We start from the raw sequence: 17,526 nt of genomic DNA on the forward strand, positions 1-17,526 counted from the left end.
ACTCAGTGGGAAGACTAAAAGGCGCTAGGGAATATGCTTACATCACATGCAGAAGGATTTAGGCTAGATAGAAGAAAGACTGTCACAATATCAGTTGTGCTATTGCAAAATGTTTAAGGAAATGGTATCCAAATTCCCAAGGCCTGATAATGTCTCTCAAATCTTTCTTTAATTGGCCCTCTCTTCTCTAAGGTTCAGGACACATCAACTTTCACCTACACAGCAGAGTTAGTCCTAAGTGCCTCTGGTCTTGCTTTCTTCCAAACCAACCTCCACACAGCGGACACACAGCAGACAGAAGTATCTGTAAAACCAAGTCTGACCATGCCACTCCCTTCCCCAGATAAAGGCCAGGATGCTTGCCATGTGGTCTCACACTTTGCCTTCCAGCCACACTGATCTAGTCTCATTTTCTACCCCATCCCATGCTGTTTTCAGCTCTGTGGCTTTGCATATTCTAGTCCCTTTGCCTTGAACGCTCTTCTCTCCTCTACTTTACTCCATCCCCCCGTAGCATCCCTGGCTCTCCCATGCAGCCAGGGATTTTCCAACGGGGCTTTCCTGAGGCTCTGAGGTGGTGAGGGTTGTGTAGGGGCTTGGAGGTACAGCCATAAATTAGATATCTTATTCTTTGCTTTCTGATCAAGATGTGAAGAGCCCTTGCTTCATGTCTACTGTAGCGTGTCTGATTTCACGCGGAGAGGAGACTTGAGGGCGGGGACTCCAGTGGGGCCGGCATCTGCTCTCACTTCCTTTCTGCACATGGGGCCTGCGTGCCCACGGGCTGCCTTATCCAAGTCACGATCCAGCCCTCAGTAGGAATGATCTAACTACCCCCCCTTCCCAGAGAAGTAGCCATGAGAAAGGAACCTCCACGGTCACGTGTGAGAGGGAAGTCTCTGCCTCAGTCACATGGAGGACTCACTCTCCTCAAAACCCCGGACGTAATTGCAGGGTAAAATATCATGGTTTGGTTTTGCTTCTGGAAAAACACAGAGGGCTAAATATAGCGGCCTCTCTGGAACACATTCCCCAGGGAGTCTCTACCCTTTAGAAAGAACTGGAGAGAAACGTCTCCCAAGCGGGAGCAATACACCCATGAGGGATGCGGGCATCAGACTTCATTCCTCCCTTTCTTGGAGAGGAGCTCTCTGCTGGTACAGGGCTTCAACAGAGAAAGCAGCAGTGACATCCCTTCCACTCCTGTTCAAGGTCCTGCAATGGCTCCCCATTGCCTTTAGGATAAAACTCACCCTACTGTGAAGGACCCTCAGGGACTCTATAATATGACCTCCACTGATACTTTCTTTGAACAAACAGTGACTGAGTGCCTGCCTGGTGGCAGCTTGATGCCAGGCCTGTGAATGCAGAAATGGAATCATGGCCCCTGCACTGCAGGGGCTCACAGTTTCGTGGGTATGACAGTTGGTTTTATGTGTCACACTTGGCTAGGAGACAATCTCCAGTTATTCACTCAAACACTAGCCTGCACGTAGCTGCAAAGGTATTTTGTAAGTGAGATTGAAGTCTATAATCAGCTAACTTTAAGTAAGGGAGGTTATCCTCATGATCTGGGTGGGACTGATTCCATCAGTTGAAAGGCCTTAAGAGCAGAGCTGGGGCTTCCTGGGTGCAGAAATTCCATCTGTGGACAGAACTCCAACGATGTCTGAGAGTTCCAGTCTGCCCTCCCAGACAGCCTGCCCTTTCGATCTCACACTTGCACGGCTAGTCCCCACAATTGCATAAGCCAATGCCATGCAATAAATTGCTGATACAGTAGGGATACCACGGTGAGGCAGTGCCCTGGCCATCAGGAGACATGGCCTGCACTACCAGTCTGTAACTCTGGGCCAAATACACCACGGACAGAGTACGTTTTCTATGCCAGGCATCATACTAGATATTGTATTATCTTAGTTACTCTTCCCAATAAGAGGGCTAGGTAGGAGTTGCAGAGGAGGAAACTGAAGCTCATAAATATTAAGTAATTGACCCAAGATTATACAACTAGTAAGGTTCAGAGTTGGGATTCAAACTAATTCTGTCTGGTCCCCAAACTTGTGATCCTTCCAATACATGGTACATCCCTGTCACCTCTTATCTCACCAAACGATCTGAGCCTCAGGTTCCTCATTTCTGAAAAGACGGTGATCCCCAAAGTCCATTCAACTAAAAGGGGGCAGAATGGAGGAATCTGTATTCCTGTAATAGCTGGTAGCTGAGTCTGTCTTCAGAAGAGAGCAGTTTCTGTTGGGAGTAGACTTAGGTAAGTGTTTCTCATAGGAAAAAGGTCCTTCTCCCCATGTCCTAGAAATCAAATGGCATCAGGCTCTGAGGAAGAAGAGGCTGCTCTGAGGATGGAAGTGGGGATAGGAGGCCTCAGAGACAGGGAGTGAGAAGGGGAGAGAGAAAGTGAGGGGAGAAAAAGGGAGCCCAGAGATGGCAGGTCCATCTTGCCCGGTGGTGCTGTCCAAGGTCCGTAGTACAACCTACTAAAAGCACAGTAATTAGAGAGAGTGACTTTTTTTAGTTGGAGAGGAGGGACTTTAAAAAGATCTAAGTTTCACATTGGGATTAATGAAGAGTGATGGAGATGTCCTTCAAGAAAAATAGAATCTCAGAGGTAAAGGGAATAAGGACGATACAAATTTCATTTTGCCAAAAGTCTACCCATCCACTGCTTCAGAGATTAGTCAAGATCTTGGAAAAGGCTTTCACTTTAATAATCCATGGACATAGGAGACAATTCAATGCAATTTCAACTCCATTTCAAGGGGCTTGGAGGCCCTAAACAGACAGCTGGTTGACACAACTGAAGCGCTATGACCTCAGTGGTTGTCGACATCCTTCATGCCAGAGCTGGCTCCAACCCAGGCACTCATGGTCTGATAGCATCTCGCCCTCGTGCGGGGTTCACGGTCTTTGGCAGGCTGGATTTTGCCTATCAGTGAGTACGGGTGGTCTTATTAGGTAGGCTGAATATTCCTGAGGTGCTCACATAAGAATGAGGTCTCTTGCTCCTCTGTGGGCCCCATAATTCCTAACTCAGAGTCTGGAACATGGGCAGAGGGAATCCTGCACCCATAGATTGAGTGCTAACCTGGGGTCCTAAGGAGAAGGACAGGAGTCAATAGCAGGGACTAAAAAGCGTTGTCCTCAGTGGCTGTTTGGCTCCTGAACCCAGAAAGTCCACCCCTGGGACTGGGTGCCCCACCTCAGCAACCGGAGCAGAAAGTACAGCAGGACTGTGCCCAGGACCAGGTTTCCTACCCCTGTGGCCCCTCCAGGGAATGCTTTCCTGCACCAAAGAGAAAAAAGCCTGACGGGGGGCAGGGACTCCAGAAGTCCTGCAGCTGGCAAAGGATCCCTGGCCATCTCCAAAGGATGCAGGTAGGAGAAACCCAGCATCAGAGGAGGAAGTCACCTCCTGTGGTCTCTATGTGGGATCACACTCCCAGTATCCCCAAGAGAAATGAAAATCCCCCCTATCTTTCTAGATCCTAGAATGATCCTATGGTCTGCTACAGTCCCAACAACTCGTGCCCTTGCAGAATCTCTCCCTGTCATCTCACCTGTCTCCATCATGCTCCAGCGCTCTCCTCAAGGGGACAGACGGCAGCCGGCCCACCTGCATTCTACTTTAGGCGAGGCCTCTTTCAGGAACCACTGGAGTGGCTGTGTGCCTCGCTGCCAGCACAGTAAACCCTGGCCTCTTCCCTTCCTGCCTGCTGTTCTTTCTCTAGTGACAACTGTGTCATTTGCTGATGAGAGCAAGAGACCGGGAGAAAATCCACCTGGGAGGCAAGGGAGAGAAAGAGCAAAGAGCTCTAGGAAGATAGGACTGGTCAGGCGCTGATGTAAACAGATGCGATCTTTCCTTCCCCAAGTCAATGATGCGCTTTCTCAACAGCAATGAGGTCAGGTGACAGAGGCACTGATCTCACACTTGGTCCCACAGACTTTTCTGATTATTGAGAGCCGGACACAGGACCCTGAATCTCATCACTGTGTTATTGTCGCCGGGTGGGCTCACTGGACACTGAGGCGGGGGCGGAGTGAGAAGGGGAAGAGGGAACTGCGGAGGGAAGATTCATATAGAACCACCTTTGGTCCACTTTCTGAAACTCCTATTGGCTCCACTACCCACTCTGCCAGAGATGTAGTGATGGAGATGGAGCTGGGGAGACAAGAGAGCCTGATTCCTTCAGATGCCACTAATTCATGGCTTTACACCACGGGAAGAATATTTCAATTGTGTCAGGAAGGGCTGTTTTCAGGTAGCCTTAGCCATCTTGAAAGGTCCACGGTAGCTGTATATTATCAGGCTGACTACAAACCATTTGCATCTCTTCATTTAAGGAGGTCCCTTAAGAACTAGCTAGGCTTTGTTCACCGATGTTGAGTTACAGAGTTCTGCAGCCAGTCTCCCTGGCTATAGAAGGATTCATCGTTTCTCTCTGTAACTGATGTGTCTCACTAATCCGTGCTGGCTCTCCCCTACCCTTGGCATACATTTGCAGGGTATTATTGACGTGATCATCTTCTGTTTTTCCCTTTCTTCTTCCAACATGTCGGGCCCAGATTCAGAAGGCCTTTCCATCCCTGACATCCTGGGTCGTCTGACTTCAGCCGACGGCATTGTCAGTCCTCGCCTGGCTTTTATTATGAGCCTGTTTCAGGAGGAAAAGCAGCATTAGGTCTTAAACCTTCTTCTCCAGAATGCGCACACTCCACCTCCTGGCCTGCTCCTACCACCACTCTCTTCCTCTGTTTTCCTTTCTGTATCAAGCTCTGTCTCCCTCCATGTCTACTTACTGCTTCCTTGATTCCTCAAATGCTCACCCTTCCTAAACCGTTCTCCTGTCTAGTTTGGCTGCTGACTCGGTTTGGGCTTTCCCCCTCTCGCCAGGATTTTCAGCCCTTTTAAGACTCCCTTTCTCCTCTTCCTCCTTGGTATTCAACGTGTTGTCCACAAACCAACTGCCTAGGCACCGCCTCGAAGCTTGCTAGAGATACAGGGTCTCAGGCCCCACTCAGACCTATGGAATCAGAACCCTGATCCCAGCAGGATGCCCAGATTATCTGTGTGCACAGTAAAGATTGGGCCACTCCACTCTGAATTAGAAGATGCGTTCCTGACAGCCTCCACGGGGATCGTTTTTGCCCCCATTGTGTTCCCAGCACTGACCACTATGTCTGGCAAATAGTAGATCCTCAATAAATATTAACTGAATGGGTGGATCTCTGGGTTTTTCTCTCTGACCTCATGTACTATGTCCTCTTCTAAGAGGCCCTCTGACATTTGTACCCCTTGCACCCCCCTTCACCTTGTCCCTCCCACTCCCATTTTTTTCTCCTCCTCTGCCACTGGGGACAGGATCAGACTGGTGTGTAAGAGAGGAGCTTGCTGGAGGTGGCTCAGAGGCCCCAGCAGAAGATGGCATCGGGCTGTAGGCTTTGCTCGTGTGAGCCACAGAGAGGACCTTCACGTGGAACAGGAAAGCTCTCACACTCCCATCACTGTCTTCTCCACTCATCAACCGGCAAAACCTCAGATATGATGAGGGCCCCAAGAATGACTTGGAGACAATCCTTTTAGGGGCAACAAATGCTGGTTCCAAGTGACACCGAACCTGAGCTCTGGTTGGCTTCTGCATTCACCCTTTTATTAAATGCACACATTTGAAACACTAGTAACAGGGAAGGGGATGAAAAAGATATACAGAATACTAAGAAATAAAGTATGCCCTCTAGGAGTTTGCAGAAGCCCAGGAAATGTGTCCTAAAATACCTCAGTTGTTTCTAACTCTTTTCTTTTATCATAGCGCGCCCTCTCATAGGAGCGGCACGAAATCAAATTGAGCTCCTGGCTAGATGACACAAGGGTGCAAGGATTGTCAAAGTATAATTAAAAGGTGGGGGAGGAAGGGAGAGAAAGCTCAGAGAAGGAAACAGACTGCACTGGCAAAGAGAAAGATACAATGTAGAGATGGGGAGACGAGAGAGAAGAAAGAGGACCAAGAAGAAAGGATGGCTTTTGCAGTCATAAGATGGTTACACTGTAAACCTTTAGTATGTACATTTTTAAAAAGCCCTCCACCTTGCAGTTACTTAGTAAGCAGGCGAGAAACTTCAGCAGTGAACTTGCAGACCGTGCATTCAACTGCCTTCTGAATGTCGAGGGTGGACGGCTGCTGAGTCTATTCCCCGGGGCTCTCTTGGCGCCATATGTTCTCCAGTGCTCCGTCCTGAACAGAGCAAGTTCCACAAGGACACGCCAGTGGGAGCCCTACCTGTCGAACTCCTCCTGAGTGAGAACAGGAGGCAGTGGTCCTGACCCCTATCCAGTGGGCACAAGCAGATCGCAACAAAATCTACAAAGTGTCACAGGGAGAAACTTCAGGTGACAGTCCCCCTGGCCGGGCCAGTCAGGGCAGCTGCACCTGAGGGCACGATGCTTGAGCTGGTTGCAAAGCGAGGGGTTTCTGGGTGATCAGCATGTGCACTGGGCGACATTCTCTCTTTTTTGTTTTTGACTAGAAGGCATAGAGCCAAAGATCCAGTGACTTTCGCCAACTGAGACCGTGAATAATCACTGAGAAAAGGCTGATTGCTAATCACAAGGTGGAATGTAAACACAGAGATGGAGAAGACAACAAACAGGGTTGGGAGGACAGGAGGCTGAGGGTCACTGGATCCCCTCTCCATGGTCGCCTCGGCCACTGGCTTTCCAGCCCGTTGCTGCCACACACCAAGCCCTCCGCCATGTCTCCATCACACCGGCAACTGCTAGGCTAATTGACTCGTCCTCCCAGGAGGCCTTGGGGCAGGAAAGGGATGTGGGTGGTTGACGTGGAGTTACACACACAGAGACGAGGAGCTCCAGGAAGACAGGTAGGTGCCCTGGTTGGTATATTATAGAGGGGCTTGAGTCAGGGACACTTACCAGCATTTCCTTAACCTCATTAACCATCATCTGTGTAGTGGGGTAATGATAGAGATGTCACAAAATTGTTGGGACAATTAACTGGGATTAAAGTAAAGCATGTTGTCCAACACCTGGAGCAGAGTAAACATTAAGAAATGACTAGCACTATTTTTACATTTGGGGATTATTTTGGAACTTAAACATCCAGCATCTCAAATGAAGAACATATGTATAATTCTTACATGAAAAGTAATTAGGATTGAGTGACAATTCCTTCCTAGACATTTGAACAGTGGTTCTCAAACTTCAGTGAGCAGAAAAATCACCCGGTGTGCCCGATAGAAATGCAGAGTCCACAGCAGCTGCGAGACCCACCTCTACTCATGACCATCGGATTCAGTGTGTCTAAGAAGAGGCCTCTGCCACATTTCATGGAAATGCTCTGTTTGTGGGTCTGTCTGTAAATTCATTGAGGGAAGCAAATATACCTTGCTCGTCTCTGTATCCCAGACACTCAGCCTAGCTCCTGGAACATGGGAGGCACTGAGGAATGTTGTTTGAACATTCAAAGTGCCCATTCGCCCTTGAGAATAGTATCTGGGGGAACTGGAGGAATTCTTAACGCCTAACTACAGTTAGGACCTTTATTTTATAATATATCTTACCCAGAGGGTGGGTGTGCTGAGCCAGAGCACAGGAACATGACAAAGTCCACAAAAAATATTTAGTGCCTTTGATAGATAGCAGCGCCTAAGATGAGATAGGAGAAAGGGCTGGTTTGTACATTTCTAAGAGCAGAGTTTATAGAGAAAAAGTAATAAGTCCTCAGAAGAGAATAAAAGGATAATTTTTCTAAGCCAAGGAAGTCAAGTAAGGAGGGAAGAAAGGCCATCCTGAATAATATGGAAATGTGGAAGCAGTGAGAATTCCCTTTTTCTCCTACTTCTAGCTTCTGGTTTATGCTCAAGTTCCTGGGCCTCCATCCAGTTCTGCTACTACCTAACTTCGTGAGCAGGGGTAACCTCTTCGTTGTCCCATCTGGAAATAAGAACGATGTCATCTCTACCATGAGCAAGAAAAAGCCGATCTTTGCCATCTCTTGAGCCTCATCTTCTGCAGCCATGCTAAACTTTTGTGCTTCCAAGCTTTTGTATTTGCAATGACTCCTGCCGTTACTTCTTTCCCTGGTGATCAAACTACTCTCGTCCTTTCAAACTCAGCTCAAGCATCAGCTCTTCCAGGAAACCTTCCTTGAACGCTTGGTTTCATTTAGATGCTCCCTCCCCACACACGGTTCCCCACAACACCCATTATAGGACCTGTCATTCTCTTCTGCATCTGTTGCCTTTTCTGTCTCCCCGTGAGATTCTGAGTAAGGACTGCCTTGATTCACCTCTGTGTTCCCACATTTTAGCACAATGTCTGGCTCATTACACATGCTCAACAAGTGCTCAAATAATTAGTTAATTAACTAGAAATCAAATGCATGGGGAATAAGCTTCCTTGGTGTGTAGGGGTAGTGGCTGGGTGGCAAAAGCCAAGGCATACAATTGCCCAGGGCTGTAATACACTTAACTCCCAGGAAAAAAGAAAGTGAAGTAAAGGACCAGGTGCACTAGAAAGCATGCACAGACCCGCTCTGTGGCCCTAATAAGAAAGCAAGTTGGGAAATTGCCACAGATGCTGAGCTATGTCCTTGTTCCTCTTTAATAGTTTCCTGGATATAAAGTGCCCAGAGAAAACATGGTCAATGTTCACTTGCAGATTATTGAGGGAAGAGCCTGTGTCTTTAAATTGATCTATATCTCCCCCTCCTTATGCACACACACACACACACACACACACACACACACACACACATAATCTGAAATGGGGCCAGGCAGCTACACGGGCTGGGAGAATACTCAGTCAAAACAGATTTGAGTGAATAACAACCCATTCCCTTGGGTTCAGGTTTGTTGACAAACATTTACAGAGTGCTCAATACTTGCCCAGCTCTGCACCAATAGCTTGAAATGCTTTATTTTATGCCATACACACAATTCGTTAATGAGGCTGGAATATCACTGTTCCCATTTCACTGATAAGGAAACTGAGGCACAGAGAGGTTAAGACACGGGCCCACGTTTATGCAGAGAGTAAGTGGTAGAGCTGGGATAAAAACCCAGCCAGTCTGGCCTCAGAGTTCCTGCTCTTAACCAATACTTTCTACTGAAGAGGCAAAGCATGTGTAGATGCGGACTGCTGATCTGTTCCTGGTACCACCAGGTGTGATGGGCTGAATGTTTGTGTCCCCCTCCAAATGTATATGCTGCAACCCTAATGCCCCATGTGACTGTATTTGGAGATAGGGCCTTTAAGGAGGTAATTAAGGTTAAAGGAGGGCATAGGAGTAGGACCCTAATCCAATAAGACTGGGATCCTTATAAGAAGAGATGCAGAGAGGAGAGGCTGTGTGAGGACACAGGGAGAAGACGGCCATCCGCAAGCCAGGAAGAGTGGTCCTACCAGAAACCAACACTGCCCTCGCCTTGATCCTGAACTTCTGGCCTCCAGACTGTGAAAAAAATAAATGTCTGTTGTTTAAGCCACTCAGACATGGTATTTTGCTATGGCAGCCTGAGTAGACTGATACACCAGGCCAGCATCCGGCACAAAGATAGACAAACGTATGACGTGGGCAGAGGATGCCTTGAGTGCCTGCCCAGAGCCTCTTTGACCACAGCCTCCCCCTCCAATTCCCACCCTCATCCCCAGGGTCTCAGAGCTGACCCCAGCACCCCGGGCCCCAGTGGCAGCTTGTCCTGTGTACGCCATCAGAGTTTACCTGTCCTATGTCCCACCCTACTGGTGCAAAGACTAGCTGTGTTTACCGTGGGTTTGCAGGCGCTGTGTTGGTGCCCTCAGCGTTGCCAAGTTTAACCCCCATCACTGCCTAGTGAAGCCAGTGCTCTGGTATCCACCTGTTGGTTGTTTTGTGGATAAAATGCGATGGTTTGTGTATAGGGCTTATAACAGCGGTCATCACCTGGTCAATATTCGCTTGGCAAAATTATTAACTCTCCCCATGTCCCAGCTGGTAACTGGTAAAGCTGGAATTTGACCCTTGATCTTCTTTCCTCCAAAGACCAAGATATCTGCTTTCCGAGGTGACAACCAGCTCATGTAATAAACCAATTTGACATCATACCAGTGGCGACTCCCTCCATAATTCACTGAGCGATCAGGTTTTCCTTCCAGCTTTACTCACTTCGGTTGAGGAAAAAAGAACATAATATATAAATATGTGTGTTGTATGCATGTGTGTATGTGCATACATGTTTTTTTCAGCTAAGGGTCGTGTCCAGGCTCACAAAACCATACTCTGTGAGTGTTTCAGGCTGTGAGATGAAGGGCAGAGTCTGGTGGGCCTAACGTTCAGTGCTTCTGACAGCTGTATTTCTCCATTCCCAGGCTTGACTCTAAATTCTTAAAATACAAAGAATAAGGCGCACATTTTTAGTGCCAGCCCACGACGCAGAGTGTGTCCTTAGTAAACATTCGTTCTTTATTGAATTCTACTGAATTGCTCTGGAGGTAAAGGGAGGCAGGCACCAGGATAAGCTGGCATGGGGCACACAGAAGTTCGCATCCAATGTAAAAAGCCAACAAGCAGGATTGCTCCTTTGAGCATGGCCTCTAGCCCACATCTTGGACCTACCGATTAAGCACTCAGAAATAGCTGTGTAAGTGCTAGGATGGGACCAGAAATTTAAGAAGCCATTAAAAACAAGCACAGCACATGACATCATTGTCTGTTGCCCAGTGAAGTTGGGGGAGCTGCAGTGGCCCGCTGGCCAACTGGGAGTCAGGTCACAAAGACAGCAGGAGCAAAATATAGATCTGCATAGGAGGGACTGGGAGAAAAAGGGCCTCCATCCTGTTCCTAGTGTGGGGAGCATGGGAAGACAGCAAACTAGCTGTGTGCGTGACCTATTATTATCCATTAGACCTCCCCACCAGCAGTCATGAGCCAAGGAAGAGGAAGGAGGGGCCCAGAGACCCCATCACTGGCTCCGGGTTAAGTGAGGAGGCCGTGATCTCCCTGTACCTCCTAGGCTAGACTTACAGCTTGTGCTCCACTGTGCAATTTGTGAGCCCCTACTTTGCAAAGCTAACACCAGTTTCTAAATTTAAGCAGCTAGAAATGTTCATTTTAAGGCCAAGGATCTGGAGTCCCTTTAAGCAGGGACAACACCACAGTCCCAACTGGCTCACACTCTGTCCCTGTTACAGTGTCTACGCTGGATGGTAAAGTTGCGGCTTGCCTTCCAAAAGATGACAGCCATTTTTAAAATGAGCTCATTCGAGTAAATGGCTACTTTACATCCAAGAAAAACACGTACGTTAATGTCATAGGAACACTCTGAAAGAAGCCAGTCCACTAAGTTCCCAGACCCCCAAAGAGTCTGATTCACTGTGTCTTGCAGGAGACATCACTGTCTGGGACTCAGAGGTGAGAGTCCATGTTCTAAGCCCATTGCCAGGGATACAAGCATGTCAGGGGCCAGAGGCAGGGAGCCAAGTTGCTCTCAACCTGCAGTTAATTAATCTGGGTGAACTCTGCCTGCAGATGGGAAGGCATGTTTCTCCCTATGAGCAAGCTTGCCTCAGAAAGACGCAGGGCCCAAAAATGGGACCAGGTTCAGGAGGCCAAATTCCCAGGTCTACCTAGGAGCTTTGAACTTGCAGATCATTCTCACAGTTGGCGGCAGTACACGATTTTCAGAGCTGGAGTGGCAGGCAGCCTGGAAGAATCAGGAATGGGATGATCAGGCAAGGGCTGGAAGCAGCAGAGTAAACCCCAAACCTGGGAAAGAACTGCTGCATGGTGGGGGGAGGACAGAGTGGGGATTTAGACCACAGCAGCTTCCCAAGGCGGGTGTGTGTGGTTACATGAAAGCTCTCAGTTTGCCTGAGCCTCTGATGGATATGGATAAAGCAAGGGTGAGCTTTGCTTCTCTAGTACCTTCTGTCAGGCTCTATAGAAACAGAACAAGAAGAGTTCAAGGTCCAGGGGCCCAGCCTGGAGTGAGGGGTGAGAATGGGTGCAGGATGGGTGCTCTGGAGAGGCAAAGAAGCTTTCGAAAAAGCCTGAGAGGCAGATGGCCAACAAGCTTTTCAGAACAGGAAATATCTACTGTTTAATTTGAAGATGTGGATGCTGCAGTATAAATAAGCATCTTCCAAATTGGCATCGAAGTCTGCTTTACAGGCAAAGACCATGAATCAAAGAAAATAGATGCATTTCCCAGCGGGGTCAATGTGGGACAGAGAGAAGCAGCTGATGCCACGGACCGACGTGATGATCCATAAAATGAGCTCATTCCACAGAGGCGGGCGCTCAGGGTGAGGCAGCAATGAAAATGTACACGTCCTGGAAAGGAGGACCGTCTTGATGCAGGCATTGCGATTCCACAGGGCCTGCAGTGGAAGGCTGGAAGAAATAGGGGCTAAACCTTAAGGGCTGGGGAGATCCACCTGTTGTCCAGGTGGATTATGGGGAAAGGGAGAAGTTAGACCAGAGTGCAGACAAAGTGGGACACATGGGGAGCCCTGGGTAAAGGAGCCTCATTATCAGAGAAGGACATCATGGAGGGCAGGGGTCTGTAGCTCGGAAGTCACCACTGAGAACTTCATTGTGGGATTCAGCTTCCAGGCCTAGTTTAATGGGATGAAAGCTTCAGAACCTGACCCCGTGTAAAGGAGGAACTGGGGCAGCTTACATCTTCCTGCATCCCCCCTCTCCCACGTGGGGGGCTCCCATAGCCTAGTTCTAGATAGCTCTCCAAGGAAGTGTACTGGGAAATCAGGTGGAGAAAGAAAAAATAGCAACCATGGAAGGTTTTGGAGCAGAAGGATGACAAGATGAAACAGATGTTCTAGGAGGATGATCTGGCCGGAATGTCAGGGTGAGTTGCTGGTGAAGAGACTACATGTAGGGAGAGGCATTGGATGACTCCTGTTGATAGTTGGACCAGAAATCATAACCTCCTGAATGAGAGAGGTGGCCGTGCTGATGGTGGAAAAGATAAAACTGGGTGCATCTCCACAAAGTCTCCACGGACTGTATGGGGCCTAGAGCAGGAGAGAAATCAGATTTCAAGCTTGTCTGATAGGGAAAATGCTAGTGAAAGCGGTAGAAATAAAGAAGGGGGGGTGTGTCGTTTTAAAAGGATAAGGCAAGATCATCTCAGAAATGCTGAGTCTGAAGTGACAGCCAAGTGAAAGTGTCTAATTAGACGTTTAAAATTATAAGATGGAAATTAAGGCCAGGACTTGAGATTGGGTTTGTGAGTCATTTGCCTAAAGTAAATTAAACTGCAAGAGGGAAGCATGGGATAGAAAATTGGAAGTGTCTGCAGTTACAGGAGGGGAAGGAACAGGGTGGTTAGAGAAGGTCCAGCTTGGGAAGAAGGAAGAGGAGAGGAGAGGGCTGTGCAGCGGAGGCCATGGGAGTGCGACCGTGGCCACAGAGAGGCCTTCAAACCTTGACTCCAAAATGACCTTGAGAGAAATTGGCCTGGTCAGTGGCCCTTGGGGAGGACACTGAGGATGGAGGCTACCCTGCTAGAGGTCAAAGGTCATCAGATTCAGCAATAAGAAGGAGACACAAAGGAATTCAGGAGTTGTGAAGAGGTGGTGTGCTGTCCCCGCACACCACCAGGTTGTGTGTCTGTCTTTGCATTCAGAGGCATGCAAAGAGGAGGCAGGCGTAGGGGAGAGGCTCTTAGAAAAGGGAGAAATGATAGAGCAAGCCAGGCTTTTCCAGAGACGAAAAAGGAGGTGACTGGGAACAGATTAGGCCCAGAAAGGAAATTCTTCTCTGTACCAGTTAGCTATTGCTGCAAAACAAACACCTCCAAACTCAGTGACTTAAAACATTCCATTCCATTTGTATCACCTGTCTACATGGAGGCTGGGGAGTTCTGTTTTCTGGACCAGGCCTGACTGATATCAGTTAGGTTTGCTCAGACATCGGTGGTCAGCTGCTGAGTTGGCTAGGAGCTTGGCTGGTCTAAGATCACTCTGCTCGGACACCTTCACCCTCCCTCTTCCTCGTCCCCCATCTTCCAGCAGGCTCACCTGGGCTTACTCTCATGGCAGTAGAGGGGTTCTGAGAGAGAGAGAGCAGAAGCCCATACAAGTTCTTAAGGCCTGTTCTCGAACTAGCATGCCATCTAAGGAAGTCACAAAGCCATTCACGATTTGAAGGGAGCAGGGGTGGTTTCTTTTGTGGAGGAATCACAAAGGCACATTGCAAGGGGCACAGATACAGGAAAGAAAAGACTTGAGGGCATTTTTGCAATCAATATCCCAGGGTCTCCTCGCCTTCATCTCCTCTGAAACATGGAGATAAAATGCATCAGTAAGGGGGCCAAAAGGTGAAAAAAGTCACAACAAGGTCTTTTTTTTTTTTTTTTTTTTAACAAGGTCTTGATTTGCCCAAGTCCCCCAGAAATACAATAGACCTGGAGGTTAAGAGGAATGAGAAAAATTTGAAAGAGCCACTGTAAGCCTTGTGGAGGGAGCCTACATGCAAAAGAGGAAGGGTTGCCAAGGAATACAGTGAGGACCAGGTAAGAGCAGGAAGCAGTGCCCCAGGGCCACCCAGGGCCTGGGGAGAGGGGCAGAAACATGCTGGGCGGGGACTTGGCAGGAGATAATGAGGTAGAGCGGCAGCAGCAGCAAAGTCAGGGCTGGTGCAGGAGCCAGTGGTCCCACACACACGCCTCCTTCCCCTCGCAAATGCAGGGTGGCAGGCCTGTGGCCAACACACCCACTTGCCTGGTGAGCAGTTGGCGCCTTCTCTGGGGAGAAGTCCTGGCCCCTCCTGTCACTGAGGTGCCCTCGTGTTGACAGGACTCCCCATGAGGAGCCCACAAAAGGATGAAAAGTAACTGAGTGAGTGGACGTGACTCTGAAGGGCAACAAAATCAATGAATGGAAAAGAGTTTATTTCTGTCCCATTGATTTTCTTTTTCCTGCTCATTGAGGATGCGGCCACACATTGTCATTAAACTAACCACTTTTCAGTGAAATGCTTTAACTTTCTTTAAGACTGACTCTTGCATAACCAATTCCTAAAATAAATTATTTATAACGTATCTCAGCCTCAAAAGAGTGAAGTTTTAGGTGGTTGCATAACCACAGTGGGGCAGTCAGTCCAAAGGTTTATTCCCATCTTGACATAGCCTCACTGCCCTCGTCCTCTCCAGGCATCAAGACTTTTAACCCACCCTCCTGTATGAGACTCCCCTGCACTCTGCCTCCGTACCAGTCGGGCTTTCCCTCGGAATCCCTGAGCCCTTCTCCGGTTCCTCCTGCCCTGAATCCTTTGATTGGCCTCTTCTTGCCTCCCCATCACTCATTGCTCAGCCTCCAGGCCCTCCAGCAGTTGCAATCTTGAACCCACCCAACACATCAGACAGACCCACCCTCTCAGTTCAGTGGCCCTAGCTTACCTTAAGAGTGGTCCTCACTAGAGGGAGGGGCTATTGAAACCTCGGGGGCATAAGCGTTTTTAAAATTCCGCCACTGGGGGCTTCCCTGGTGGCACAGTGGTTGGGAGTCCGCCTGCTGATGCAGGGGACACGGGTTCGTGCCCCCGTCCAGGAAGATCCCACATGCTGCGGAGCGGCTGGGCCCGTGAGCCATGGCCGCTGAGCCTGCGCGTCCGGAGCCTGTGCTCCGCAACGGGAGAGGCCACAACAGTGAGAGGCCAGCGTACCACAAAAAATAAATAAATAAAAATAAACAATAAATAAATTAATTAAATTAAATAAAATTCCGCCACCACTGTGGATTCAGACAAGCTTCTCCCTCCCCTGAGCCTTTGTTAAGATTCTGGCTTCCCTCCCACCTCTCTGGTCTCTGAGAGAATCCTTGTGCACAGTGGTGTGGAATAAGCCTCCTGTTTGCCTGGAAACCTGATCACCCTCCTGGCAGGCTGGCTTTCCTCTGCTGGACCCTGCAGAGAGGCACAAATCCCAGGCTAGAAGGCGTGGTGAGGTGAGCGTAGTAATTTTCAAAAGGGCCTGGAGTTTTGTTTAGCCTTTATTTTGACCTTGTCTAGAAATTACCTGGTATACAAAATAACCTGTAAAGCCTTCCCCTTGGAAACTTTTTTTTTAAGGTGGCGGCGGTTTTCAGGCTTTCACAGATGGAAAGCGTGTTTGTTCCTGCAAATCCTCCGCCTTCCAGAAGGATCCTGCCCCACTCTCCATTTTCAGGGCTGATCTTCCTCCTGAACATTTTACTCCCCACTGCCTATGAGATCCGCCCACGTGGGTCCAATATTTAAATTAAAACTCAAAATGCCTCGTTCTGGATTTTATTACTTGCCCCCCAAAATCAGGACCCCCTAGTGACTTCCTAGTTTCTATTAATGAACCACTAGTAGAGGTTCAAAAAAATATTTTGAATAAATAAAGAACGGACTGATGCTTTTCCCAGGCCCCTGGGTCCACCAGCATCTAAGAACTGGGCTGGGGGAGGAGCTGTGCACTGCTAGACTCCTCCACACTGCTGGGATCCCGACACAGAGTGGAAAAAGCACCGACTGGTGGGAGGTAAGGGTGCAATCTTGGTGCTGCCTTTTGTTAGTCCTATGACTTGGTAAATTCTCTCGAATGGTTGGAAAACTGCAGCTGAGATTCAAGGAGTAGACAATGAAAAAAAGATGTAGATTCACTAACACTAAAAAAACAGAAATTCTTTCAAATTTTTCAAATAAAGAAGCATAGATTATTATTACTATTAAATAATTAACCTGATTTCACCTGCCTAAACATATATACAGTGGTGATGGGGTTCAGGACACACTCTCCCAAAATATGGCACCTTGGCATATTAAATATCTTAAGCTGAAAAAGTTTGAGAAAACAGCAGAATCAGGAAAGTCATTCTGACCACCCCTCAACGCTTTTTCCCTGAAACAGATCATTAAACTCCCATGTGAAAAGTACTTTCCCTGTACCAGGAGGAAGGGAGACATTCTTACCACCAGAAATGGGGAATTGGGGGCTGAGAAATCTGTACAAACAAAGCTTGTCAAACAAACCCTTGTCTTCGTGGTTACTTCTTCACCATTTACTACCCTTAGCACAAACCCCTCTGTCTTGTCAATACTTCACAAATTTATTGTTTCTTTGTCTGAAAGGTATAAAAACGTCCTGCTCTGGTCACGTGTTCAGGTCTTCATTTTCTTGTGACAGCTCCCACGTACCTGTAAACATTCATGAAAACTTGTTTGCTTTTCTTCTGTTTATCTGTCTTCATTTAACTTTCAGACCCAGCCAGGAACCCTACAAGAATTAAAGAAAGCTTCTTCCTCCCCTGCTGTGGAGTAGGGGGAAAATGGAGTTCCACAGTGGAGCTTTTCAGGGCTTCTGATTCCCTTAGTTTACCTGTCTGTAAGGTTAGCTGAAATAATAACTTGAATAAGTGTTCCAGTGTTGTTAGTTCATTCACTTAGGAAACGTTTCTGACTACTATGTCCCAGGCATACCGTAGGGATATAGCAGTAACTATAACAAAGATCCTGCCCTCGTGGA

Source organism: Pseudorca crassidens, chromosome 2 (assembly GCF_039906515.1).
Source record: "Pseudorca crassidens isolate mPseCra1 chromosome 2, mPseCra1.hap1, whole genome shotgun sequence".
In the NCBI taxonomy this organism is placed as follows: Eukaryota; Metazoa; Chordata; class Mammalia; order Artiodactyla; family Delphinidae; genus Pseudorca; species Pseudorca crassidens.